The sequence below is a fragment of the Pseudonaja textilis genome, chromosome Z, assembly GCF_049901715.1.
Source record: "Pseudonaja textilis isolate UNSWEBS1 chromosome Z, rPseTex1.2, whole genome shotgun sequence".
Classification (NCBI taxonomy): domain Eukaryota; kingdom Metazoa; phylum Chordata; class Lepidosauria; order Squamata; family Elapidae; genus Pseudonaja; species Pseudonaja textilis.
This window is the reverse complement of record NC_142008.1, coordinates 122509363-122536842: the sequence shown is the minus strand read 5'-3', so window position 1 is coordinate 122536842 and position 27480 is coordinate 122509363. Positions and strand designations below refer to the sequence as shown.

The 27480-nt window shown below is 41.7% G+C and overlaps 1 protein-coding gene across 7 annotated transcripts in view; it reads left to right on the top strand.

The window, feature by feature from the left end:
* Window positions 1-22366: 22366 nt before the first annotated feature.
* LOC113449433 (vigilin-like) overlaps window positions 22367-27480 on the top strand; it is a 92462-nt gene continuing 87348 nt past the window's right edge. For 4 of the 7 annotated variants that reach the window (XM_087916982.1, XM_087916985.1, XM_087916986.1 and 1 more), the window contains exon 1: window positions 22367-22579. The gene's annotated coding sequence lies outside the window, so the exon portion shown is untranslated. Of the gene's footprint in view, window positions 22745-24107; window positions 24223-27480 lie in introns of all 7 variants that reach the window. The other 3 variants (XM_087916983.1, XM_026720534.2, XM_087916984.1) reach the window with 3 other exon arrangements.

The window sequence follows — 27480 nt, the reverse complement described above, 5'->3', positions numbered from 1 at the left end:
GTTTCTTCTAGCCTTTGATCTTTTCCCGATCGTCTGCAGTATGTCCTGGTGGGCATCTTGCCCACCAGTCTGGTACCCGCTGCCAACTCAACACTTGGCACCATTGCTGGGCTTGGCACCGCAAAAGCATCTTTCACTACCCTGGAAGCTGGCCATCCTTTCTTCCTTAAACGTGTGCTTTTGGGTGGGTACCAAGGCATGAAATGTTCATCACACATTCCTGTGTGTTGGTCTTTTGTAGGTTGGATCTGAGAGCAGTTTTCAGTTCCTGCCTCCCAGGTACAAATCATTATGGCCCAGATTGGTGCCCTCCAAGGAGAATTTCCCAGGTAGGAATTCTTGGGAAGATCAGGATGTTTAATTGTGAACTTAATTCCTGCAGAAGGAGAACTTAATTCTTGCAGATAATCAGGAAAAGCTGAAGAAGATGTTCTGAGAGAAGAGAATATTTAATGCTCTCTGAGCTTGGTGGTTTTCTTGCAGAGGTTTCATGACCAAATTAGGTAAATATCATCATCAATGCACTGGTGATGTTACCTAGTTGGGTAATGAAACGTCTGCAAGAAAACAGCCAAGCTCAGAGAGCACCAAGGACCCTACAGCTAAAAGAGTTAGCATCCTAATTAAGTAGTTCCCGAATAAAGGAATTACCAAAGAGAAAAGTACACACTACCAACATTGGCAAGGCAAACCACTTGTACATATAGATAAAGCAAACCCAATTCCTGTTTAGCACTGATGATATTACCAAGTTGGGTAATGAAATGTCTGCAAGAAAACAACCAAGCTCAGAGAGCACCAAGTAGCCTTCAAAGAAAATGTTGCATTGGGGTGGGGGGAGAGAAATTTGGTTGAAAATACCTTGGGTTGCAAGAAGAATATATCTCCCAATAAAATATGAAGTGAAATCAGGTTAATTTACCAAAAAAAGCACTGAAAAAAGCTGAACCTTGAATATTTGGGTAAAAAATTGGAAATCATTGGAGACCTCAATCAAAATGAGGCTGACATACTGACTAGATACCATCTCTGATAGCACAAAGAATTCAGACAAGCACAAACTTGACAAGCACTCCTGATGAACTAATGCCCGTAGGGTCATGAATTTGAGGATCAACCAAACAAGGACAGAAATCTAATTGTACACCAAGGCTGAAGTTTTCTCCTTTTAACCAACACATTATACAGGTCAAGAAACCAGGAAATGATGAATTCTAGGCCTCCCCTTGGACATGAAAGCTGGCTGGGTGACTTTGAGCCAGCCTGTCTCTCTTGCTTAACCCACCTCAGAGGGCTGTTGTGGGAAAAAATAGGAGAGTATATGTTTGCCTCGATGGATGGAGGGAAGGATGATAGCTAGCTAAATAGATTTGCTTAATGATGGCATGCAGAAGCTACTTCTGCAGTCAGCTGCCTACAATTTGGCAGTTCAAATCCTACCAGGCTCAAGGTTGACTCAGCCTTCCATCCTTCTGAGGTGGGTAAAATGAGGACCCAGATTGTTGGGGGCAAAATGCTGACTCTGTAAACCGCTTAGAGAGGGCTGTAGAGCACTATAAAGCGGTATATGTCTAAGTGCTATTGCTATGATGCACTTAACAACTGCAGGCATTCCTTAAAACTGTGGCAAATGTGGTCATATGGAAATGCTGGTCCCAATTGTGGTTGTAAGTTGAAGCTGACTTTTAGGGGATTTTTTTTTTTTGGGGGCGTTGCCTTTAGGAAATGCCCAGCTCTGCTGCTATTTTTCTTTAATTCAATTTTTAATTGAATAATTTTTAACTATTGTTATTTATTAGACAGGTAATTGTGAACTTACAACCGAGCCAAAAAAAATGTTATTAAGTGAGACCTTTGTTAAGTATGTTTTGCCCCATTTTATGACCTTTCTTGCCATAGCTGTTAAGTGAATCACTGCAATTGTTAAATTAACTGGTAAGTGAATCTGGCTTATCCATTGACTTTGCCTGTCAAACGTTCATAAAAGATCATTGCACGACCCCTGGGATATTACAACTGTCATAAATATGAGTCAGTTGCCAAGCTCTGAATATCTGTCACATGGCCATGGAGATGCCTCACTGGTCATGTGAAAAAGTATTTTTTTTCAGTGTCATTGTAACTTCGAATGGTCACTAAACAAACTATTGTAAAGTCGAGGACTACCTGTAATTTATTTTCTCCTCTTTTTAACTTTTTATGTTTCTAATATTTTATTTGTAACACTCCTGTTCTGACCAAGGCTTATGGAGACACTAAAAAACACACGTTAGTCCCCAAACCCATTTTTTCTTTATTTCAATGGCTGTGAATTTTAGTCATTCATAGCCCGTAATGCAGAGGTGGGTATTCACCAGGTTCTGACCAGTTCTGGAGAACCAGTAGCGGAAATTCTGAGTAGTTCGGAGAACCAGCAAATACCACCTCTGACTGGAGATTTTACAGTATCCTTCCCCTGCTACGCCCAGCAAGCCACGCCCACAGAACCGGTAGTAACAAAAATTGAATCCTACCACTGCACGTAATGAATCTGAAACAGTTTGTAAATAGTCCCCTGGAAGTCTGCCAAAGCCCTTCAGGATAAGTCTGATAAGCACGCACCTTTATCTTCCTTGAAATGCTGCCAATGACTAAATGTCCAGTTAGTTACATGAGGCCAAAATGGAACAAATTCAACACCGAGCTTCAGGTTTCAAACCGACCAGTATGAACAAAGTTGCTTCCTGCAAAGATTCCTGTCCTTTTGCTCCTCCTTTATGTTTTATGGGAGGGCCAATCATCTCCAAGTCTTACTTCCGAGTTACCCCTTTTGTCTTAATTGTTCTTGCCTTCTGGCAGCTCTGAGCTCACTGGGAACAGGCTCCCCTTGTTCCTCTGCCTCGCTGCTGTCAGATTCTGGAGGCTCCGGAGTCAGCACATAACTCCCAGATGTCCCTGGCCCCATCTCTGTATCAGACACAGGACCCTCATCTGAGCCCTCCCCAGATTCCCGGACTGGCCCATGTTCCTCCCCATTGTCCAACTGTGCTCCTGTCTCTACAGGCTGCCACAACAACTCCCTCCTTGAGGGAGACAGATGTTTTTTAAAAATTTGAGAAATAAATTTCACTAGAATTTTTTGCCCTTGGATGTTTGTGTGTGTTTGCATGTGTGTGTGAAAACACTGCTTATTTATATGAATAAAATATTGTCATAAATATTAAATCAACAATGCTCATGGAGAGCCAGTCAGTTAAGTACTTCTTTGAAAACTTCTGGATGTGAAGACTTTTGAGGAAGCAGTTTTTCTAAGGGGTGTTCTTCTCAGACAATCACATTTTCCAGTAAAACTGGCAGGGTCAGCTAAGTCTGGCAGTGACGCTGATAACAAATCGTTATACTTTTTACCTTAACTCTTAACTTTACTGAAGATTAGTATTCACTTTCAAACATGGAATAAACGAGCTTTAAAGAGTGATATAGGTAGTCCTCAACTTACAATCATAATTGAGCCCATAGTTTTTGGTCATAGGTTGTAACAGTCATAAAGCAGATCAGCACGAGACCATATCCAATTTTTATGACCTTTTTTTCTGCGGTTGTTAAGTGAATGCTGCGATCATTGAGTGAACTGATTGTTCCCCATGGGACAGCTTTTGTCCAAGTAAATACTGATTTTTGGCAAAAACATTGTAAATTGTCGTATTGTCAGGATGTCGCAGATGGCTGTAAGTGCAAACTAGTTGCTGAGTACTAAAAATGTGGTCACATGACCACGGGACTTCAAATCCAGATCATAAGTCCCATTTTGGGGGTCTGACATAACTTCAAATGCTCACTATGTGATCAGCCATTAGTTGAGGACTATCTGTACTTGGGTTTTGAGTGCATGGCTGAAGCCATGCTTCCTGGCAGACTCAGGATGAAAACAACATTGCCTTTCACTTTCTTGATATTGCAGTAAAAGTAGTTGATACCAACATGCTCAAAATCAGGGGTTAAATTCTCTCTCCCTTCTGTCACATTAAAAAAGGGGGTGTCATACCCAGAGTTCAGTAATGTATATATGTGTGTATAGCTATAGCACTTACTTATATGTTGCTTCACGGTGCTTTACAGCCATCTCTAAGTGGTTTACAGAGTCAGCATATTGCCCCCAACAGTTTTGGGTCCTTATTTTACCTACCTTGGAAAGATGGGGAGTTGAGTCAACCTTGAGCCTGGTGGGATTTGAATTGCCAAATTGCTGACAGCTGACAGTCAGCAGAAGTAGTCTGCAGTACTGCACTCTAACCACTGCACCACCACAGCACTCTCTCTCTCTCTCTCCCTCTCTTTTTCTCTCTCTCCACACAGACATACATGTATATGTATATTGGGGTGTGTGTGTGTCTGTGCCTGTGCAGATATGTGTATATGTGTGTGTGTTGATTTTAATAGCTGGAACAATAAAGTGTGCAATAGGTCAGAACACACAGTTGTAGTTGATTAGTTAAAGGGTGCTGAGTCATGTATGAGGTAATTTATACTGCGATTGGTTGCCCTAAGTATAAAGAGGGTGTTTCCCTTTTTTCCCACCTTTTTCTTCGGTGTATTCTGTATACTCATTAATTTACCTCATGATATTCCTGTGTTCTGTGACTATCTTGCATTCTTCCTTTCTACATGATGACAAAGACTGTAGTAAATTTGAATGTTACACACACACAAACACACATACACACATTTATACACACATACACACACACACGCGCGCACACACACACACACACATATATATATGAATGGTATTCAGCTTTGTTCGGGTATTTTCCCACGTCATTATAGTTGTGCTTTTAAAGTTGTAGCAACATTTCGGCAGAATGTCATCTGCCATCATCAGGCTTCTGTATTGTGTTCGTCTGTGAGTCAGACTTTTACAGTTGTTTCAGTTTTGAATTTGGGGCTAGCCTACTGCTGTGCCAGAATGTTTTTTCCTTCATCCTGATTGGATGGGAATCTTGGTCTGTGTTTACTGGTCTTGGAGTTTGCTGTGTTCTGCTTGATTTGTGTTTCTAATATCTTCTCTCTGTTTTGTGGCTCTTTTTGTGTCTTGATTGGCTGGCAACATTGTGTTCCTTTATTGGAGGCCTTTAGTGAAGCTTGGCTCCGAGTAAATGGACGGCTATCATTTGTTAGGAAGCTAGTTTCATCTGGGTGCCTGGTTGGGGTGTGTTTGAGCTGGAGGTATCAGGGGGCATCTGTTTGTGCCCAGGTGTTTGCCTGGCTAATGATGTGGAGATTTTTTTTGTTTGTGAGTGCAGGCTTCCAAATAATTGACAGTCTGGTGGAATCATCTCTTCTATTCATGCTTTCAGGTCTTTTTTCAATCTCTATGGCTTCTCTGATGATTCTGTGGCTGGGGTTTTCTCTTGTGGCTAGGGTTTTGGTGCCATTGAAGTTGATGCTATGACCTGTGGCTTTCATGTGTTGGATTAGTGAGGAAGTGACTAGTGAGGACTAATGAGGAAGAATATATATATCACACACACATATAGATTACAAGTTTGTGCTAGTGTGTCTTCCTCTGGACAGCTGCTACGCAATTCCTTGACAATTATACACACACACACACATACACATACATATACATGTACATACACTAACACAACATATGTGTGTATATATATATATATGTGTGTGTGTGTGTGTGTGTGTGTGTGTGTGTCCTTTGTCCTTTGTATATGAAATATGTACTGGTTAAGCAATGTTCTGTTAGTTCCATGATGTGTTTAGCTGGTTGGTATTTATTTTTGATGATTTCAAGGGTTTTTTTTATCGGGACTTGAGTGAATAGTGAAACCACGTCGAAACTTACAAGCAGATCTCCTTGTTCCACGTGTAGATCTTTGATCATTTCCAAGAAGTGGTATGAGTTTTGTACATGTGAAGCTGCTGTTTCAGCATGGGGCTGTAGCTGTTTTGCTAAGTGTTTAGCTAGGTTTTGTAGTTGTGCTCCTCTGGAGCTGACTATGGGTCTGAGAGCTATGCCTTCTTTGTGTATTTTTGGAAGGCCGTATAGTTTGGGGCATCTGGAAGATTTTTCTCTTGGGATGATCGTCTGTTGGATCTCTTTGCTCATGTGGCTGGTTATAATTTTCTTCTTGGTTAATTTTTCCAGATATGTTGTTGGGTCCATGTTTATGGGTTTGTATGTGGAGTCTTGGAGTAGGTCTGTCAATTTTGTTTCGTAGTCTTTTCGATTCATTACTACTGTGGCATTCCCTTTGTCTGCTGGAAGTATGATTATGCTGCTATCTTTTTTTTAGGGCTTGCAGCACTTTGAGTTCTTCTTTGTGCAAGTTGCTTTTGGGTGGTTTGCTTGTGCATAGGATGTTAGTAACTTGGTGTCTTATTCTATCAGCTTCATCTGTATTTAATTTAGTTAGGCTGGATTCTACTGCACATATGATGGATTCTGTGTGGATTTTTTGGGGTGCTACAACATAATTGAATCCTTTGGTTAGGACATCTGTTTCTGTTTTGGTGAGTTCTCTGTTGGAAACGTTATATACTAATTGTTTCAGGTGTTGTTGTGAGTTGTTGGGGGCTTTCTTGTAATGTTCTAATTTCTTTAGTATCTTCAAGAGTCTGTTATTTTTGTAAGTGGTTTCAGTTTCAGCTCTCCATGATGGCAGATGAGATTCTGCCAAAACGTTGCTACAACTTTAAAAGCACAACTACAATGACGTGGGAAAATACCCAAACAAAGCTGAATAACATACATGTAAGTACCTGCGAAAACTTAAGGAATATATAGATAGATAGATAGATAGATAGATAGATAGATAGATAGATAGATAGATAGATAGATAGATAGATAAGACTCAAATGGTCCAGCTTAATATATTATTTAATATAATTAATATTAATTACATATTTTATTTTATCATATAAAATTAGCATTTAGTAATATCAATAAAATAATAATTAATTAAGCTTAATATAGTTATTACATTAATATATTAACTCCAAAAAAACCCAATGTGATCACAGGACCATATAATACGCATCAGGGATCTGATGTCCATCATTTTAAACAAATTCTTTGGGGAATCCTACATGTCCTAAATACAATTTTTGGATGAATCCATCTTCATCTCAAACCTGCAGTTATAATTTTCAATTTTTAATCATCAACACCATTTCTGTGGCTTTATCGGAAACTCCAGTTCTTTAATCCATGTGTGAAGTATCTCAAAAATGTCCACACTCACTTGTAGTAAATCTACAGAGAGGTCAGCCCTGGTGCTGAATTCTCTCTACCCTTTCTGTTTTTCTGCTGCTGAGCAAAATGCAAGTAGTCCTTGACTTACAGCCATTCATTTAGTGACCATTCAAAGTTGCAACAGCACTTCAAAAAAGTGACTTCTGACCATTTTTTACACTTACAATTGTTTCAGCATCCCTACGTCACATGATCAAAAGTTAGACGCTTGGTTCATATTTATGACGGTGGCGGTATCCCAGGGGATCAAGAGATCCCCCTTTTGCGACCTTCTGACAAGCAAAATCAACGAGGAAGCCAGTTTCACTTAACAACTGAAATTACTGAAGAACAATCAACTAACGAAACAGCTTTCCCTCAGAAGTTGTGGGAGCTTCATCACTTGAGACCTTCAAGAAGAGATTGGACTGCCATTTGTCAGAAATGGTGTAGGGCAGGGGTGGGCAAACTACAGCCCGTGGGCCACATCTGGCCCGTTGGTCTTTTTAATCCGGCCCACCGAAGATTGGTACAGAATTAAGGTTTGATGTGAATGATTGAATGATTGCATTCATTTGATTTTGACTTGTAATGACAGGCATTTCGACACCAGGTGGCGGCCCGTCTGTCAAATTTTAAAAGTCAATGAGGCCCCAGAGCCAAAAAGTTTGCCCACCCCTGGTGTAGGGTCTCCTGACTAGATGACTAGATGACCTACAAGGTCCCTTCCAACTCTGGTTATCTGTTGTTACTTACTTAACAATTGCAGTGATTCGCTTAACAGCTGTAGCAATTCACAATGGTGGCAGGTAAAATGGAGTAAAGCTCACTTGTCACTTGTCTTGCTTAGCAACAGATATTTTGGGCTCAATTGTGGTCGTAAGTCAAGATCTACTTGTAATGTGGATTCTTCCCCCTATCCCCCTCTCTCTGTCTTCTTTTTCCATGGGAGTTGAATCAGGAACATCCATCCTCTGGGAATTAATTGCCAGACACGAGCCGCAAAGAGCCGGAAGTGGCTAATGATCAGGTTGCTCTCCTTTGTGTCAAGCCAGTTTTGGTGCCAGTCCAGCTTCTCCAGACCAGATACCATGTTGAAGGCACGTGCCTGAATGCATCCTGTAGACTCAACGTGGAAGTATTAATGTTAAGTCACTTCTCATTTTTCCCTTTTGCTCCGGGCAAAGTCTTTTCATGCTCAGGCAGTGGCGAAGGCGTGTTTCCAGGTTCCCATGTGTAGATGTCCTGCAGGCAATGTTTCTTAAGAGTTTGGATGGAGGCTGTTCTTCTACCTTCTCCAGCTCAGCTCAGCAACCTGCCTGGGCACTTCCTCAAAGGTGAAATGGGAAAGGGAGATGCCCAGAATCCACAGCCACCTGCGGAGAAAAGGAACGCCTTCTGGATAGGATGGGAACAGTCTGATGCAAGAAGTTGGGGTAGGGAGATCAGGAAGCCAAGATAAGATTGTTTTTATCATTGCAGTGTGAATCCTTTCCTCTTCACTGAACCAGGATATGCCTTTCCCAACCCATCCAGTAGAGGGAGTCCTCAACTTACGATCACAATTGAGCCCAAAATTTCCTTGGCTAAGCGAGGCAGCTTTTAAGCATGCCTCATTTTACGACCTTTTTTTTGACATAGAGTCACTGCAGTTATTAAGTGAACAATACAGTCATTAAACATCTATGGCTTCCCACATTGAGTTTGCTTGTCAAAGGTCACAAATGGAGTCTCTAACCTTCTAAAGAGGCTTTTGCGAGGGATGGGTTCAGAAAAAATGCAGGCAGAAATAGATGTAGAAAACCATCCCACCCTAATTTATCAAAAGTTATGTCCAAGCACACTCAATACTCATTTCCTCTGAGTGTTTATATGTGTAGAGGATTGCAACCTAAAATAATTAAAATGCTCAAGGACCAAACTATGCTAGTAAATAAAGCCAACATTTTATTTTGGATAATAAACAACTTGGTAAATAAATGTAAGTAGACATCAGTAGGTTTCTAGTCATGAGGGTGAACAACAATTTATTAAATAATTTAACAATATAAAACAGAAATCTGACATATAGCTCTCTACAGCTTTTACTTGCTCTAAGAATTGGGATGAGGAAATCTTTAAAGCAAAACTTACTCCACCATAAAGCAAAACATACCCCAGCAAAACTAGGCTATGTTTCAAATAATTTAATTTAATTTAATTTCTTTTTAAAAGTCACTCTCTCTTCCTCCTCTCCCGATGAAATGAACATAAGGCTTAGTCACCCAGAAGCCAAATTTCCCAATTTGAAAGTTGCAGCTGGGCTTTTTCGAGATATGCCATGAGAATTCAAGAATGGGAACAGCCCCAGTTTAACCGTATCACCACAAATAGGAAAATTTAGAAGGTGTCTCCCTATAATCTTCTCAGGCTTAGTTTTCCAGTGGAATTCTAGCACATGACATTTGAAGGCAAATAGAGATTATATTTAGGGTTGTTAGATGGGGAATCAAGGTTGAGTGACTTACCCAACTTTGCACAAGACCTTAGCCTCTATTTTGCAAACTACACAACAGCTGCTTTCTTTGGTGAGCAAAAGGAAGACCATTTTCCTTCCATCTATTGCTTTCGCAACCTTCATCATACAACCCAGATGCTCAGAGAAGAGTCAGCGGTCCAGCTGTACATGGCAGAAAAATGAACTGTCCATCTAGCATGGCTTCAATATTTTATTCAATACTTCATTCATTCACTTAATATCCCATTCATTCAGATTAGGAGTCTGGCTCAAACATATGTTTTGAAGGACTCTTTCCTTGGGCAGTTGCCAACTTCTTGAGGCCAATTGTTTGGCTTCTTGGCCACCTTCTGGACACGCCGTGCTTTCTTACGTGTGGGCTTCCTCTTTTTGACATCCCCCTTCTGGAATAAAATCTTCTCTTCATCTGAACTTGTTATGGGATGTCTACAGGAATCCTTAGTATGCTGAGATTGCTTCTCCTCTGCCTGGCGGCAAATCTGCAGAGCTTCTTCAAGACCAAGATTGTCATGATCAAACAAGTGTTGCCTGACTAGACTGTCTCGGCACCCCACTATCACCTGGTCCCTCACCATCAACTCCCGTTGATCTCCAAAGTTACAGAAATGGCTCTTGTACTGCAGGTCGGCCACAAAATTTTCAAAAGGCTCGCGAAGCTCCTGGAAACGAGTATGGAAAAGGAAGCGTTCATAGGCTTTGCTCTGGTGGGTCCTGCAATGGCCTTCTAAGTAATCCAAGACCACCTCTGGATCACCTTCTTTCTTTGGGCCTAGCTGAAAGGACTTGAAAACGTCCAAAGACTTTGGTCGAGACACTGTCAAGGGTTCCATGGTTTGATTGGCAGGCCATTGGGCCAAATCATCTGCTTTTAAGTAGAAAAATTGTCCTCTGCAAACTGGCCAGGCTTCTTCTAAGTTGTTGTCCATCTGAAGATCTTCAGCTGGCACTAAGAAGGCCACTTTTGATGGGCTGCTGGAGGATGCTGGAGTGATGCTATGCTTCTGGTGAATCCTTGTTGCTTTGTGTCCTTGTATCCCCAGGAAACTGCTATAGTAAGGAAGCTGCAAACACAATGCCTTCTAATTTGATACAGACCTCCTATTTGTACTTCCTTCTGAGTATAGAGGGATGAATCACCACACACAGGGCACGCTACAGCCTGTTCCCAAGAAGTCATCTCGGTTCCCTTGCTCCAGGGCAGGAATTGATGAAGCTGAAGCATCCATCATGGAAGGAGAAGGAACTCATCAACCAGGCTGTGAGTGTTGACGTAAAGTTGCCTCTCAGGTACTGACATGACTTGGTAGTCATTCCTTTGTCCTCAACCTCTGACTGCCAGCTGGAACAATGGCAAAATTCTCAGAGATGATCATGCAACTGTAATAATAGTGCCAGCAAAATTTTAAAGATTGCACTTCAGGATGAATGATACCAAGAAGCTTGATGATATTTTGGAATAATACAGGCAGTCGTCGACGTACGACCGCAATTATTCTGTTGCTAAATGAGACAGTTGTTTTTGGCCCATTTAATAAACATTGTTTATTTATTTATTTTATTTGTTTATCATATATGTATAAGATAACAAGTATAAGTATGAACATAAACATGAACAAAGGAAGTAAATACAGATTAATGGGGAGAGTAAGACAGGGATGGTAGGCATGCTGGTGTGCTTATGCATGCCCCCTTTAAGGACCACTTGTGAGAGGGATCTTGGAGTCTTAGTGGACAACCAGTTAAATATGAGCCAGCAGTGTGCAGCAGCAGCCAAAAATCTAATGCAATCCTAAATTGCATTAACAGAGGGATACAATCAAGATCAGGTGAGGTACTAATACCACTTTATAAAGTCCTAGTAAGACCACACCTAGAGTACTGCATCCAGTTTCGGTCACATTATAAAAAAGATGTTGAGACTCTAGAAAACTGCCGAGAAGAGCAACCAGGGTGATGAGGGGACTGGAGACTAAAAGATATGAAGAACAGTTACAGGAACTGGGCTTGGTTAGTCTAGTGAAGAAAAGAACAAGGGGAGACATAATAGTGGTCTTCCAATATTTAAGGGGCTGCCACAGAGAGGAAGGGGTCAAGCTATTTTCTAAAGTGCCTGTGGGCCAGACAAGGAATAATGGATGGAAACTGAACAAGGAGAGAGATTCAACCTGGAAATAAGGAGAAACTTTCTGATAGTGAGAACAATCAACCAATGGAACATAAATTGCCCTTGGAAGTTGTGGGAGCGCCATCACTTGAGAACTTCAAGAAGAGATTGGACTACCATTTCTCAGAAATGGTGTAGTGTCTCCTGCTTGGGTGGGGGGGTTAGACTAGATGACCTATAAGGTCCCCTCCAACTCTGATTATCTGTCTTTTATCTGAATTGGGTGTGGTCCACAGTAGACAGTTTGAGGTTGAAGCTGTGAGGGGTTGAGGCTGTCACAACGGAATCAGGTAGGGTGTTCCAGGCATTGACCACTCTGTTGCTGAAGTCGTATTTTGTGCAATCAAGTTTGGAACGGTTTGCCTTGAGTTTGTATCAGTTGTTTGCCTGTGTATTGTTGTGATTGAGGCTGAAGAAGTCATTGACAGGTAAGACATTGTAACAGACAATTTTGTGTACTGTGCTTAGATCGGACTGCAGTTCCAGATTGTCCAGACCAAGAATTTCAAGCCTGGAGGCATACGGAATTCTACTGTGAGTGGAGGAGTGTAGTACTTTTCTCGAGAAATACCTATGAACCCGCTCAGTTATGTTAATGTCTGATATACAGTGTGGATTCCAGGCAGACAAGCTGTATTTGAGAATTGGTCTGGCAAAGGTTTTATATGACCTAATTAACAATTCAATGTTGCCAGAGAAGAAGCTTTGCAAAATCAGGTCAACAATTCTTAAAGCCTTTTTGGCAATGCTGGTACATTGAACTCTGGGGCTTAGATCATTTGAGATGTGTACTCCGAAGTCCTTGACAGAGGATCCCATTTGTTAATCATTGCAGTTGTTAACTTAGCAACATGGTTTTAACAAGTGAATAAGTGAATGTAGCTTCCTTATTGACTTTGCTTGTCAGAAGATTGCAGAAGGTGATCATGTGACCTTGGAAAACTGCAATTGTCATAAATATGTGTCAATTGCCATGCATCTGAATTTGAACCCATGACCCTGGGGATGCTGAAATGATTGATAAGTGAATGAAAAACGGTCATGTTACTTTTTTCAGGGCCGTTGTAACTTTGAACGGTCACTAAAGAAACTGTTGTAATTCAAGGACTACCTGTACATATGTCATCCTTCATCTGCTCGTCAGTGCAAACCACAAGCTGAAAGTTAGAGGATAAACATTTTGTCTTCTCTTGCAAAAACAGGATTCTCACTGTCTCAAAGATGCTTTTTTCTTCAAATGGTAACTGGAATTGTTTCTGCCTTGAGGAAGACTTTTCGCTTCTCATCCAAAAATCTTTATCAGTTCTGACTGAATGGTGAGACTGATGGAGGGATTGTATTTCTTTGCAGTCATCTGGTTGTTAGTACTCTCTATGGGAGCTGTTGAGGGCATTTCGGGAAGTTATCCTTGCTGGTGCGGGGAACAATGGCCCTTTTATGTCTTGTGAACTTCAACTCCCAGAAATCTTGAGCCAGCCATGTTGATTCTGGGAGTTGAGGTCCACAAGTCATAAAGGGCCCATCGTTCCTCATCCCTGATCTATGCCCTCTTCTCCTCTCCTCTCCCCGACCTTTTCAATTCTTCTTACATTGGGAAGTGAACAATATGAATGCTCATGGAATGTTATGGCCACCTGATTAGAGTCCAGTTCTGTCTAAAGAAATTGACAATCTTCTTTTATGGAAAATAATAAATCCCAAGCAAAATTTGCATGACAAATTTTGTCCCAATGCGTGCAAACGCACGCGCGCACACACACACAGACACACAAACACACACAAAGAATGATCTGCCTGGAAGCAGCATCTAATTGAGCTTGATTGATCTCCAACATGTCAAGTACGGTTATGCCCAGTGGTGGGATTAAGCCAGTTCACACCACTTCAGGAGAACTGGTTGTTAACTTTCTGAGCAGTTTGGTGAACTGGTTGTTGGAAGAAATCATAAGGGCAGAGAACTGGTTGTTAAATTATTTGAATCCCACCACTGGTTTCGCCTGGTGAGTCCTTGGAATTGGAGAATGAATACAAAACTCTACTCATAGCAGAATACCTTATGCCACCAGAGTTGAAATTTTAGACCTAGATAACCTAGAACTACATCGCCTTTGGCTCTATCTAAATATAGTACATAAAATTATATATTGTAATGTCCTACCTGTCAATGAATACTTCAGCTTCAACCACAACAATTCCAGAGTACACAATAGATACAAAAAACGCACAAAACTTGATTTCAAGAAATACAACTTCAGCAATAGAGTGGTCAATGTCTGGAATACTCTACCTGACTCTGTGGTTTCTTCCCCAAACCCCAAAAACTTTAACCTTAGACTTTCTACTATTGACCTCACCCTTTTCCTAAGAGGTCTGTAGGGGGCGTGGATAAGCGCACCAATGTGCCTACCGTCCCTGTCCTATTGTTTCTTTTTTTCTTATTCGTATCCATTTCATGGATTCATAACCATGTTTATATTTATACCTGTTATCTAATAATCACTTGGCAAAATAAAATAAAATAAAATAAATAAATAAAAAACATAAAACTCAGACAATCATCCTATTGCTGCCAAGAAAAAACAACATGGGAAGCTTCTGTCAGCCTTGTAAGGTAGATCAGGCAGGAAACACAACCAAATGAGCTAATTCCATTTTATTATATAAAGCTACATTAATAGAACCCCGCAAATATGGAAGTACAATTCTCTTATTGCCTCCTTTACAACCCATGAAAATAGTTCCTTCTCAAATGCAAAGGTACGCAATAGATGGCACCTGGTTCAATGCAGTCCTAGGCTGCATTAACAAAGAATCAAGATCTCATGAAGTGTTGGTACTATTTTATAATGCCTTGGTAGCATCACACTTGGAACCTTGCACACAGTTTTGATTGTTGTGATATAAAAAGAAAAGTTGAGGCTCTAGAAAGAGGGCAGAGAAGAAGACACAAGGATGATTAGGGGACTGGAGACTAAAATATATGAATATTTTATGAATATTTAGTTGCAGGAATTGGGCATGTCTAGTCGAAAAGGACTAGGGATAACAGGACAGCAGTGTTCCAATATTTGAGGGGCTCCCACAAAAAAGACAGGGTCAACCTACTCTCTGAAGCACTTGAAGGCAGAACAAGAAGCAATGCATGGAAATTAATCAAGGAGAGAACCAATCTAGAACTAAGGAGAATTTCCTGACAATGAGAACAATTAATGAATGGAATGGATTCCCTTCAGAGGTTGTGGGTGCTCCATCACTGAAGGTTTTAAAGAAGAGATTGGATAACCACTTGTCCAGAATGGCATAAGGTCTCCTGGTCAAGCAGGGAGTAAGACTAGAAGACCTCCAGGGTTCCTTTCAACTTGTTATTCTAACTTGCTTTCCCCAGTCTTTATGTTGTTAGTTGTGAAGTTGTGTCCGACCCATTGTGACCTGATGGACAATGTTCCTGTTCTCTAGCAGCCTCCGGAGTCCATTTAAACTCACGGCGACTGTTTCAGTGACTCCATCCAGCCACCTCATTCTCTGTCATCTCCTTCTTTTTCTGTGGCCCTCAATCTTTCCCAGCTCTTCTCCAGTGAGTCCTTCCTTCTCATTAGGTGGCCAAAGTATTTGAGTTTCATCTTCAGGATCTGGCCTTCTAAAGAGCAGTCAGGGTTGATCTCCTTTAGGACTGATCGGTTGGATCTCCATGCAGTCCAAGAAACTTGCAGAAGTCTTCTCCAGCACCATAGTTCAAAGGCCTCAATTCTTTGGCCTTCAGCTTTTCTTAGGGTCCAACTTTCACAGCCATACATTGCAGCTGGGAAAACCATAGCCTTGACTATATGCAGTTTTGTTGGCAGGGTGATGTTTCTGCTTTTTAGTCTGGATTTGCCATAGCTTTCCAGGAGCAAGCGTCTTTTAATTTCTTGGCTGCAGTCCCCATCTGTGGTGATCTTGGAGCCCAGGAAGATAAAATCTGTCATTACCTCCATTTCTTCCCATCTATTTGCCAGGAATTGGGAGGGGCAGAGATGCCATGATCTTAGTTTTCTTAATGTTGAGCTTTCAAGCCAACTTTTGCACTCTCCTTCTTCACCTGCATCAAGAGGCTCTTTAGTTCCTCTTCGCTTTCTGCCATTAGAGTGGTATCATAATTGTCGACTATGCTTTCCTTTATCTGACCATTTCCAAGGCAGAGTCTCTTAACCCTGTTTTCCAAGATCTTTCTCCGTGTAGCTGGAAGTCACAAGTTTGATTCACGAGTGAACTCTTGGAAGAAAACCACTGAAAGAAGAGGAATCCACACATTAGGATTGAAACTCTTGGCAAACCCAGCCTTATTATCTCATCCCTGGCAGAGTTTCCCTGGTTCTGATGAATTATAGTCAACTGCAATAAGGCAGCTGCTCTCTTAAGCCTGGGAGTTTAATTACAAGCTTTGTGGGGTGACCAAATTTCCCACGAGACTGAAGGCTGTTTGAATGGATTCCATTTTGAGTTCATCAAATCTCAACTTCCTTTGTCTGGCCTGAAGGCCAAAGTCAAGCTGTCTCTCTGATTAAAAAGAGGCTGACAGAGTGAAAGATCCAGAAAACTGTGCAGTAAGACCTCCGTTTCAGGACCCCCCTTCTCTCCTCCCACCAAGAATACAGGTGGTCCTTGACTTACAACTATTTGTTTAGTGACCGTTCTAAGTTACAATGGCACTAAAAATCATAACATGACCAGTTTTCACCCAACTATTGCAGCATTCCCATGGTCACATAATCAAAATTTGGACGCTTGGCAACTGGCATGTACTTATGACTGTTTTACTGTCCAGGGGTTATGTGATCACCATTTTGTAACCTTCCCGAGAAAAAACAATCGGAGAAACCAGATTTGCTTAACGACCCTATGATTCACCTAACAACTGCTGTGATTGATTTAACAACTGTGGCAAAAAAAATCATAAAATGGGGCACAACTCACTTAACAACTGTCTTGCTTAGCAATGGGAATCTCGGGCTCAATTGTGGTCGTAAGTCCAGGACTACCTGTATACATTTTCAAGTGGGGTTGATAACAATCAAAAAAGTATTTGAAGTGTATTTCTGAAACCAAAACACCATTGTGAATGGATGTTTCAAAGTTTATTTCTGTGTCGTTGTGTTGATACATCACACGAAGCCTTATTGGAGACTTTGGGTGCGATAGCAAGCTAGGAAATGGGTTAATTCATCAGTCCATTTTTCAGGTTAACATAGTTTTTAGCATGCAAGAAGAAAGGCCCAGCTTAGTAAGAAAAGATCAAATTAAAAGATGGAATCTTGGGGCAAAGCTTAACCGCCTATGCTTCAAACTGATATTCTGTAATCACACAAGCCATTGCTTTTTAAATCATCATCAATTCTCCAGAAGCGGGTGTGTTTGAACAACCTGCCAAACCAATAACCAACTACAGCCTCTGGATTCACTCAGCTGTTCTATGCAGATGCAGGATAGAGAGAAAAACCAGTCCTTGTACCAAGATGGGAATCCTACTGATGGGTAGGAACCCAAACATCATTTGTGACTTGGCGTTACATGTGATTCATCATCACAGTTTGCTCAGCTAACCATGTTTAAATAGCCACTTCATGAAAGGCCGCTGAATCAGCTTTCAATACTGTCTTTATTTCACTCTGGTTTCCCTGCCATGTAGGTTTATATGTCTCCTCAAGGAAACTGGTTTAAAATCTTTCTTAACATCCCTCCTTCAGATTCGAATTGATCTATTGAAGGATAAAGGTAAAAGGTAAAGGGTTAATGCTAGTCGTTTTCAGCTCTACGGGGCAGTGCTCATCTCGGTTAAAAAGCTGAAGAGCCATTGCTGTCCGAAGACGTCTCCGTAGTCATGTGGCCGGCATGACTCAATGCTGAAGGCATACAGAACGCTGTTGCCATCCCACCAAAGGGGTCCCTATTTTTCTACTTGCATTTTTACGTGCTTTTGAACTGCTAGGTTGGCAGAAGCTGGGACAAATAACATGAGTTCACTCCGTTACGTGGTGCCAGGGATTCAAACCACCGAACTGCCAACCTTTCTGATCAACCACTGCATCCCTAATTGAGGGATTATGTGCTCTCAAATAAGTGTTGACGGTTACCAGTAGAAAGACTGATTTTCTTCAGGATGATCTACATGTAGTCTTTGGCTTCCTACAGTTCATTTAGTGACCAAAGTTATAGGTGACTTTGAACAAAGCTAAAAAAAAAAAGTGAGAGAAAAAAAGTAATTTAGATTTGTTTTTCACACATACAATAGTGATCCAAATTCAGATGCTTGGCAACTGGCTCATATTTATGATGGTCGCAGTGTCTTGGGGTCATATGATTCCCCTTTAGTGAATGCCTGGCAAGCAAAGTCAATGGGGAAGCCAGATTCACTTAACAACCGTGTTACTAACTGAACAGTTGCAGTGATTCACTTAGCATCGGTGGCAAAAAAGGTTGTAAAATGGGGCAAAACTCACTTAACAACAGTTAAGTCAGGGTCTCTTGGCTTAGCAACAGAAGTTTTTGGCTCAGTTGTAGCAAATTGAGATCATATTCCCAATCTGCCCTTCAGATCTTCAGTGAGCGAACCCATCGTTGCTGTAATTTAATCCATCCACCTAGCTATAGATATCCTCACTTTTTGCACTTTCCCCAATATTAGGGATTTTTTCCCAAAGGAACTGACCTTCCTATGGTCCAAAATATGATCATTTGAGCCTGGTCATTTGTGGCTCAAGGGAGAATTCTGGATTAATTTATTCTATGATCCATTTGTCTATAAAGATAAAATAATTCAAGTGGCTTGGTGCTTAGTGATTTAAAAGGAGCTATTTCCCCCTTTTAATATATAGGGAAAACATTTAAGGGGAAAAAGATTCTTCTTACAGAGCTTCCTAATATGGGGAATACTAGCTTTTTACAAGGGGTTGAATATTTTTACAGGGGGTTGTTTTTTCTCTCTGAAAATGCCTAGCTTTTCATTCATTGTTTTATTCAGTAAACCAATTCTATGTTTGACCACACAGTGGCTCCCTCCTCATGTAAAACGCATCTTAAAAAGGCCTTTTAATTCTTTTTTCTTGAAATATGACTTTCTCTTCCCAGCTTTTCCATGTGGATACCTGTCCCCTAGATGGCGCTGCCTTCCCTTATTTATTTAGCATATGGAATATCATACATGGACTATAGAGGTAGTCCTCCACTGACAGTTCATTTAGCGATGGTTCAAAGTTATAAAGTCACTGAAAGAAGTGATTTATATACGTTTTTTACTCTTACAGCTGTTACAGCATCTGTTCTGACCCACACCCTTTTTCAACAAATCAAGCACAATCCAAAAGGTACAGAAAACTTGTAATGCTTTTACAAAATGATTAGCTGTGATAAGCACACAACTTGCCAAACTGCAAGACTTGCCAAAAGAAAACAGCCAAGAAATAATTTGCAAAATAAGAATCTTCAACTACAAACTCAGGATACTGGAATGTCCATGAGGCTAGGGTTTCAAAACGTCTTTGCTTTCTGCAAAGAAGGTTAGTTTCACAGCTGGCTTTTATCTTCTTGAAGGAGGGGCCATTACCTTGCAGCCTTACTCCCGAGTCACCAGTGTTGTTGTAACTGTTCTTTCCTCCGAGCAATCCTGCGCTCACACGCACTTAGCACAGGCTCCTCGGGAACCTCCTCATCACTGTGCCAGCCCTCACAATCTCTGAAGACAGCAGTCCACTCCCTAATGGTCCTGGCCCCTCATCTGAGTCCTTGCTCTCCTCAGCCGTCCGTACCTGCTGCCAGCTAACCACAACAGCATCCCCATGGTCACATGATCAAACTTTGGATGCTGGGCAACTGGTTCATATTTATGATGGTTACAGTGTCATGGAATCACCTTTAGTGACCTTCTGACAAACAATAGGGAGCCAGATTCACTTAACAACCATGTCTCTAACTTAACAACTGCAGTGATTCACTTAACTAGCATGGCAAGAAAGGTTATAAAATGTGGCAGGATTCACTTAACAATTGTCTCCCTTAGCAATAGAAATTTTGGGCTCAATTGTGGTCCTAAGTTGAGGACTAATTGTACATTAACATTTCCCTTAGATCAGTAGAACGTAATAAGATATAATTTTTTAAAAGATATATGTTCAAATACCAGTGGCTTATGCCATACCACTCAAATGGTTGTCCAGTCTAGTTTTGAAAACCTCCAGCGATGGAGCACATACAACCCCAGGAGGCAAGCCAATTAAACATCAATTAATTATTCTGTCAGAAAATTTATCCTTGGTTCTAGGTTGAATCTCTCTTTAATAAACTTCTACTGTTGGAAGAAAAACCCCAGGTCCAGTTCCAAGACAAGAGAAAAGCACTGGAAACAAAATGGAGGCTGATTGGAAAGAAAGTTTATTGATGAAGCAGAACCACACCCTGCTGGTGGTTCTGCTTCATCAATAAACTTCTGTTCATCAATAAACTTCCTTTCCAATCAGCCTCCATTTTGTTTCCAGCGCCTTTCTCCCGACTTGGAACTGGGCTTGGTTTTTCCTTCCAATTCTACCCATTCTTGTTCTGCCCTTTGGTACTGTTGAAAGAAATGTCCATCTGGATTCAGTTCCAAGTGGGGAGAAAGACACTGGAAATATGGAAGCTGCTTGGAAGGGTGGTTTAATGGTGGACAGGACCACACGGGTTTGAAGTCCTGGGTAGCTAACCACATGGAATGGAGAGTGAGTGTTACTTATACCCTCTCTTGGGCTTTGAACTTGAGCTTCCTGTTCCTGTGGCAAGGGCATGTATCCTATTGGTTGTCAGACTCGTGATGGGGGTCGGTTCTGTTGAAAGGTGTCAAAATGCCTTTCTTTGGGGATTCGATTTTCCCGCTGGGAGAGCTCCGGCGCAAGGATACAGACAACTGCTTGAAAGTTGGATCTTTTTATTTTTCAGGAAGGCGGAGAACAGCGAGAAGTCTACATTCTTGGGCTAGCTAGCTTCTTATGGTAAGTCCCTGGTTTTTTATACCCTTTTCTCCCTTTGTAAGTTGATTTTGTGTGAGTGTTTGTATTTGTGCCTGTTTCAAATCCTGTTTGAGTTTGTCTTTATTTTTGTCAGAGGGCAAACTCCGCGGGGTGCGGAAGGCAAACTCCACGGGATGGCCAGATTGTATTATTGGTTTTCTGTAATCTCTTTTAGCTTTAAGATAGTTTTTCATATTTGTTCTGTGGCAATCTCCTGTCTGTCCCTTTTTGTAATTTATTTTTGTGTCTTTTGTCTGTTTGTTTTGCTTATTTGGTATGTCCTGTGTTTCTAAGGATTTTCTAAATTATTTTTTGTTTCCTTTTCCTATTTGTCTAGTTTTCTTAATTACTTAGGCTTTTGTCTATAGGGATTCTTTAATACTTTTTATTTGATTCCTTTTCCAATGTAAGTTGTTTTCTGGCACACCTGATGTTCCCCTTAGGCTTTTCCTGTTTTTTTTTGTGACACTACTGCCTTCGTGAAATTCCCTTTCCACAGTTTCTAGCTAACTTTGTAGGCTGTCTGTGTCCCAGAACTGATTGTATCTTGCTGGGTGATGCAATGAAGGGTAGTTCCTATTGTGGCTGAATGGTTTTGCCCTGAAGGATAATCCCATCATCCTGGAACTTTTTTTAATATATATAGGCTGGTCCAGTCTTTTGTCTTGTAGATAAACTGGCATCAAAATATCTGCTGGGGTCAAGGAGCTGGGAGAACTGCTCTTTTTCTTTAAAAAAATGTTTCTCCTTTTCTCATCCAGGGAAATATAATAAAATTACTTGAAAATATCCTAGCTTCCAAAGAGGATTATTCAAATCTCTGCCCCCTTTTCTGCAGAAGGATCTCATGTTAGATAGTGAAAGCGCACAGAAATCCAAAAGCTTAAAGAGAATACAGTATTTTAACATTTTTTTACTTCCGGTTCCCCATTGCGCCTAGGAAGAAAACCGATCGTCACGCTGGGAGATAGCTATTTGTATCTCTTTAAAACATGGAATTTCCTATATACTGTACTCCCCTACCTACGCTGTTATCTTCTAACAAGCTTCAATCCTGAGCGACGCGTTAGCTGTCCTTTCTCTACACACGCTATTGCCCCGCATATGGCAGCATTCCAAACGATACCGGAAGTGAAGGCCTCTCTCTTCCTCACGCTCCCTAAGGATGAGGAGGAAAAACGGAGTGCTGCTCTACCTCGACGCGTGATTGTTTATCCCCCACCCCCGCACTTTTAAACCGGAGTCTGCGCGCTGGCGGCTGAGCTCCTCCGCCCCCCGGGGAGAAGAATGGGCGGAGTTGGCTTCGCACGGAAGGATGATTGGCCCGAGCCGTAGGGGGTGGGGGAAGGGAAAGGGGGGAGTGGTCAGGCGAAGGGGGCGTGCCTCACGCGAGCGGCAGGGGCGGGCAGGAGAGAAAAGAGGTGAGGTCGCGCGCCGGCTTGTCAGTCGGCGCTGAGCAGCGGCTGGGGGTGGAGGCTGCGGTAGGAGCAGCGGCAGCATCAGCAGCGAAACCGGCGACAGCGCCGGCGGTGGAGGTGCTGCCGCGGTCGCCGCCGCCCCCTCGCGGCTTCCTTTCCCCCGGGCCCGAGCGGCGGCCGCCGCCGCCACCATCATCGCCACGCTGAGCTCCTCTCGGGGGCTCCTCCGCCGCAGCGCAGGTGAGGCTTCGCAGAAGGCTTCGCAGGCTCGGCCCGCTGCTCTTCGACGCCTGGCCCGGGCGCCCCTGCTTGGCCTTGAGTACCAGGCCTTTTTGAGACTCGGCTTCCTTTGTGAACGGGAGCTCCATTTCTCTGCAGGGTGGATGAGTGAGTTACCTTGTGCAGGTAGATCGATGCTGGCGAAGGAGGATGGGGGGCGGCGGGGGGGAAGCACCTGTAGCAGCCTGATGGGGGACGATGGGAATTTGAAGGGCTGGGCCCAAAAGGAAGGATGCTCTTAAGGCTGCTCAGGGTGAAGACTACCAATGAGTGGGTGATATTGGGGTGTCTCTGCTAAGGTCTGGATAAAGAGCAATGTTATTTCTCTCTCTCTCTCTCTCTCCCCCTAGGAGATGCTTAAGGGAGAACTTGAGTTCCCCTTCTCTGGTCCTCCAAGGGGCAAAAGAGCATTTAGGGGTCCATGTGGCTTGGCTGCCCAAAGCAGGGTGAATGGGGTGATGGCATGGGGTGCTAAGTGGATGGAGGTGTGATTGCCCGTCCAAGATGGCAAGTCTGGGCAGTATCCCAGTTAAGACTTGAATCCTTCTGTAGGAAGAAGAGAAGATGGGGAAGGAAAGGATGAGGGCCACAGAATGGGGAGAGGTTGATCAAGGATTGGAGGGAGGTGAAGGGTTTTTGGGTTTTTTTTGCATCCAAGTCGGGAATGAAACCAATGGAATGTCTTTAGAAGAAAAAAAAGTGGATTAAAATTGGGATGAGAGAGGCTGCTGGAGAAGGCAATTGAAGTTATAGTGGGTGGTTCAAAACAAATATTTTGAATAAAAGGAAACCAGATATAAAGAATAAATCTGGGAACTTTTGGGTAGGCTGGAACGGCAGTTCCCAGAATTCCCTAAGCTTGGCTGGCTAAGAATTCTGGGTTAGTGGCGAAATCATGATGGGAGAGCAAGGTTTAAATGAGAATGTGTAGGTGGGTTTTGCCAACTTGGCCCTTATTTCAGAACATTGAGATTGCAGAAAAGCTTTTCTGTTTTCTTCTGTAAGGTTTACAGTGGTCTTTCTCTGTAAAATGTCTTAGCCACTTTTAAGATGTGTGGACTTCAATTCCCAGAATTCCCTTGTTTCCAAATAGGTTGCAACAACTTTCCAAAGATGGTTTCATTTTGTAGCTTTAATCTTATGCCTTGATAAAACTGCAGAGATTGAAGGATCTTGTTGGGTAAATCTGAAGACAACTATTTATATTTAGGTCAAGATGTCCCTCAGGAAGATCTGAAGGAGGTTAAGCAATGGCTTCCCATTTTATTCCTTTCCTTTTCTGATGCAGGAATTGGAATTCCAGTTTTAAATTGCATTCTGTCTAAATGTCTTGCATGTATAGATGCATGTTTATCAAATATCTGTAGCTGCTGATCTCACGGATGTGACTGGATGGCGTACAGTAAAAGAACTAAAAGCCTTAAAACCATTAAAAAATGATTGAAAACATAAATATAAATAAAACCATTGGAGTTCTTGGGTCCTTTAGGATGAAGTCCAGTGTACGTGGAGGTGACTACAATTGCACTTGAGTGTCACGGAACCAATAAAACAGCTGGAAAGATGGTGCTCAGGAAATCAAATGTTCTCAAAGATTCTTTCAGGTTAGCGTTACTCATGCAATAAATCCATGCAAAAATTATCCCACAGGCTTCCCTTGTTCACGTAGCATCAACATTAAGTCTTCTTCTTTACTTCCTCTTTTATCACTTCAATTGTTGAGGGAGTCAAGTCTTTAACTATGTTTAATACCAGTCATTATCTAATAAATATGACTCTTCAGCTAACTAACATGATCAAAGGCCTGGAGATTAAAACATGAAGAATGGCTGCAGGATTTGGGTTTGGCCAGTCTAAAGAAAACAATTAGGGATGACATGATAGCAGTATTCCAGTATTTGAGAGGCTACTACAATGAAGAGGGGGTCAAATTTTTCTACAAAGCACCAGAAGGCAGGACAAGAAACAATGGTTGGAAACTAATCAAAGAAGCAACCTGGAATTAAGGAGAAACTCACAACAAAGGCAAACTGTTCCACTGATTAATTGTCCACACTGTTAGGAAGTTTCTTCAACCATTCTTCACTGGAGGTTTTTAAGAAGTTTAGACAACCACTTATCTGAAATAGTATAGGTTCTCCTGCTTGAGCAAGGGGCTGGACTAGAACAGTGGTCCCCAACCTTTTTTGTACCAGGGACCAGTTTCACGCAGAAGCACTTTTTCAAGGACCGGGTAGGGGCGTGAAGGTTCCAATAACAGTAAATAAATAAGCGATGAACCCGTAACTTACCTTTCCAAAAAAAACACTCCAGTGAACCGGTACTGGTCCAGGGCCCGGTGGTTGGGGACCCCTGGACTAGAAGACCTCCAAAGTTCCTTCCTAGCTGTTTCTATTCTATATCCAGCATTGCATTCTTAAGGTTTCCACATTAGCTGCTGTATAACATGAATTTTGCTTAGAAGTCCTTTCAAAACAAAGATTAGGAGCACACCTCTGTTAGCCAAGTTAAGCTCCTGGGGCAGTGGAGTTTCTTTTTAATTTTGCACTGGGAATGATAGTGAACAAAAACAGGCCCACCAAGAGGGAAGAAGAAAGAAAAGAAAAATGTTGATGTTGAAGCTGTCTGACTTTACATTTAGTTACCCACTTGTTGGAATGTGGGAGAAATCTGTAGACATTCAGATTAAGCTTTATTAGGTGTTGAAATTGGTTTCAGGTTGCCTAGCAGTTGCTCCCAGGAGTTTCTAAGGAACGATGGTTTAATCCTCAATTCCTGCAAGTAAATAGTTTGGCTACGTTTTTCTTGCTGCTGTTACATGTAGAGTTGCTTCCTTTATTGCTGATACAGTGGTCCTTGAGCTACAACCACAATCGAACCCAAAATTTCCATTGCTAGGCAAGAGAATTGATTTTGCCCCATTTTATAACCTTTTTATCCGCAGTTGTTAACTGAATCACTGCAGTCAAGTTAGTAAAAAGGTGGATCAGTGAATCTGGCTTCTCCCTTGACTTTGCTGGTGAGGTCTCAAAAGGGGATCGATCACATTACCCCAAGACACAGCAACTGTCACAAATATATTGCCAAGCATCTGATCACGTGACCATGGGGGATGCTGCAGTGGTTGTAAGTGTGAAAAACAGTCATAAACCACTTTTTCAGTGACGTAACTTCAAATGGTTACTAAACAAATGGTGATTAAGTAAGGGACTACCACTAAGTCATACTTGTCCTTCAAAGGGATCTGCAGAAATCTGCCTGCTGTTGTCATATTACCTTCCCAGCAGTCTTATGAAGTAGACCCAAAGAGAAAGATTTTATGGCTGAGGAAGGGTTTGAACCAGAGGTGGTATTCAGCCAGTTCTGACTGGTTTTGGAGAACCAGTAGCAGAATATAGTTCGGAGAAACAGCAAATAACTCCTCTGACTGGTCCTGCTCTTATTTATTCTCTGCCTCCTGAATCCCAGCTGATTGGTTGGGCCTTCTTTGGTTGCCCTGCACAGGAGAACGGAGCTGAAAAGCAGGTTAGTGGGGTGGGGAGGGAATGGAGATTTTGCAGTACCCTTCCCCTGCCACTCATACCAAGCCATGCCCACCGAACTGGTAGTAAAAAAAAAATTGAACCCTACCACTGGTTTGACCCCAGGCTAACCACACTAACCATTCCATTAAGTTCTTGGAGGAGGAGAAAAGGGTCTCCCATGTTTATCTAGAATCCTGCCTGCCTGCCGGATTTGAAATTCTTACTATTCAAAGTGTGAGTTGGAAGCTGAAGGAGAATTTCAAGCTCTCTTGAAGATGAAGGTTTATAGATTCACCATTAGTTAGTTATGGAGAAACAGAAATGGAGCTGATTGCTCCAAAATAGAGACCAGCAAAGTTCTTGCTTACAGATAAGTACAGGTAGTCAGTCCTTAACTTACGACCACAATTGATGACCCCAAAATTATGTTGCTAAGTGAGACAGCTGGGTTGTGTTTTTTTGAACTATGTTTTATTGAAACATTTTTAATATAAAAAAGCTCACTATCTGTCTGAACAGCATGTTGTCTTACAATTAGTTTTGAATAACAAAACAAGCATAATCACAATATACATATCATTAATAATAATCACATAGTAATAATACAATTAGCTTATCCATATCTAAAAACTTTCATTATATAATCAATAGTTATTTTAATCTTTTTAGTTTCTAAACTCTGTTTTTGTTAGTTACTGGTAAAATAAGTTCCATGTTAAAAAATATTCTGTTTTTATCTTCTCCTTTATTTTTAGTGTTAATCTGTCCATCTCTGCGCATTCTAATATTCTTTTTAATAGCATTTTCATCTGAAGGGATCTCTTCATTTTTCCACTGTTGTTGTGCAAACAAAATTCTTGCTGCCGAGTGAGACAGCTGTTAAGTGAACTCTGCCCTTTTTTACAACCCTTCCTGCCACTGTTGTTAAGTGAGTCACTGCAGTTAAGTTAATAACAGTAGTTCAGGGAATCGGGTTTCCCCCTTGACTTTACCTGTCAGAAAGTCGCAAAAGGGGATCGCGTGACCCCAAGGCACTGCAACCGTCATCAGTATGAACCAGTAGCCATGTTGTCTGAATTTTTGTCACATGACCACAGGGACAATGAAATGGTCATAACTGTGAAAAATGGTCAAAAGTCACTTTTTTCCAGTTCCGTTGTAACTTTGAACAGTCCCTAAACTGCCGGTAAGTTGAGGGCTACCTGTACCGAAAGTCTCGAAAATGGCCCCCAAATGTCCCATCCTGTTTTCTGCTGGTTAGGAATTACACTGTGAGCTTTTCGTTCAGCTGCGTTCTTCTCCATCTCCTGATTTCCTCCCTGCTCCTTTTGCGCCCGG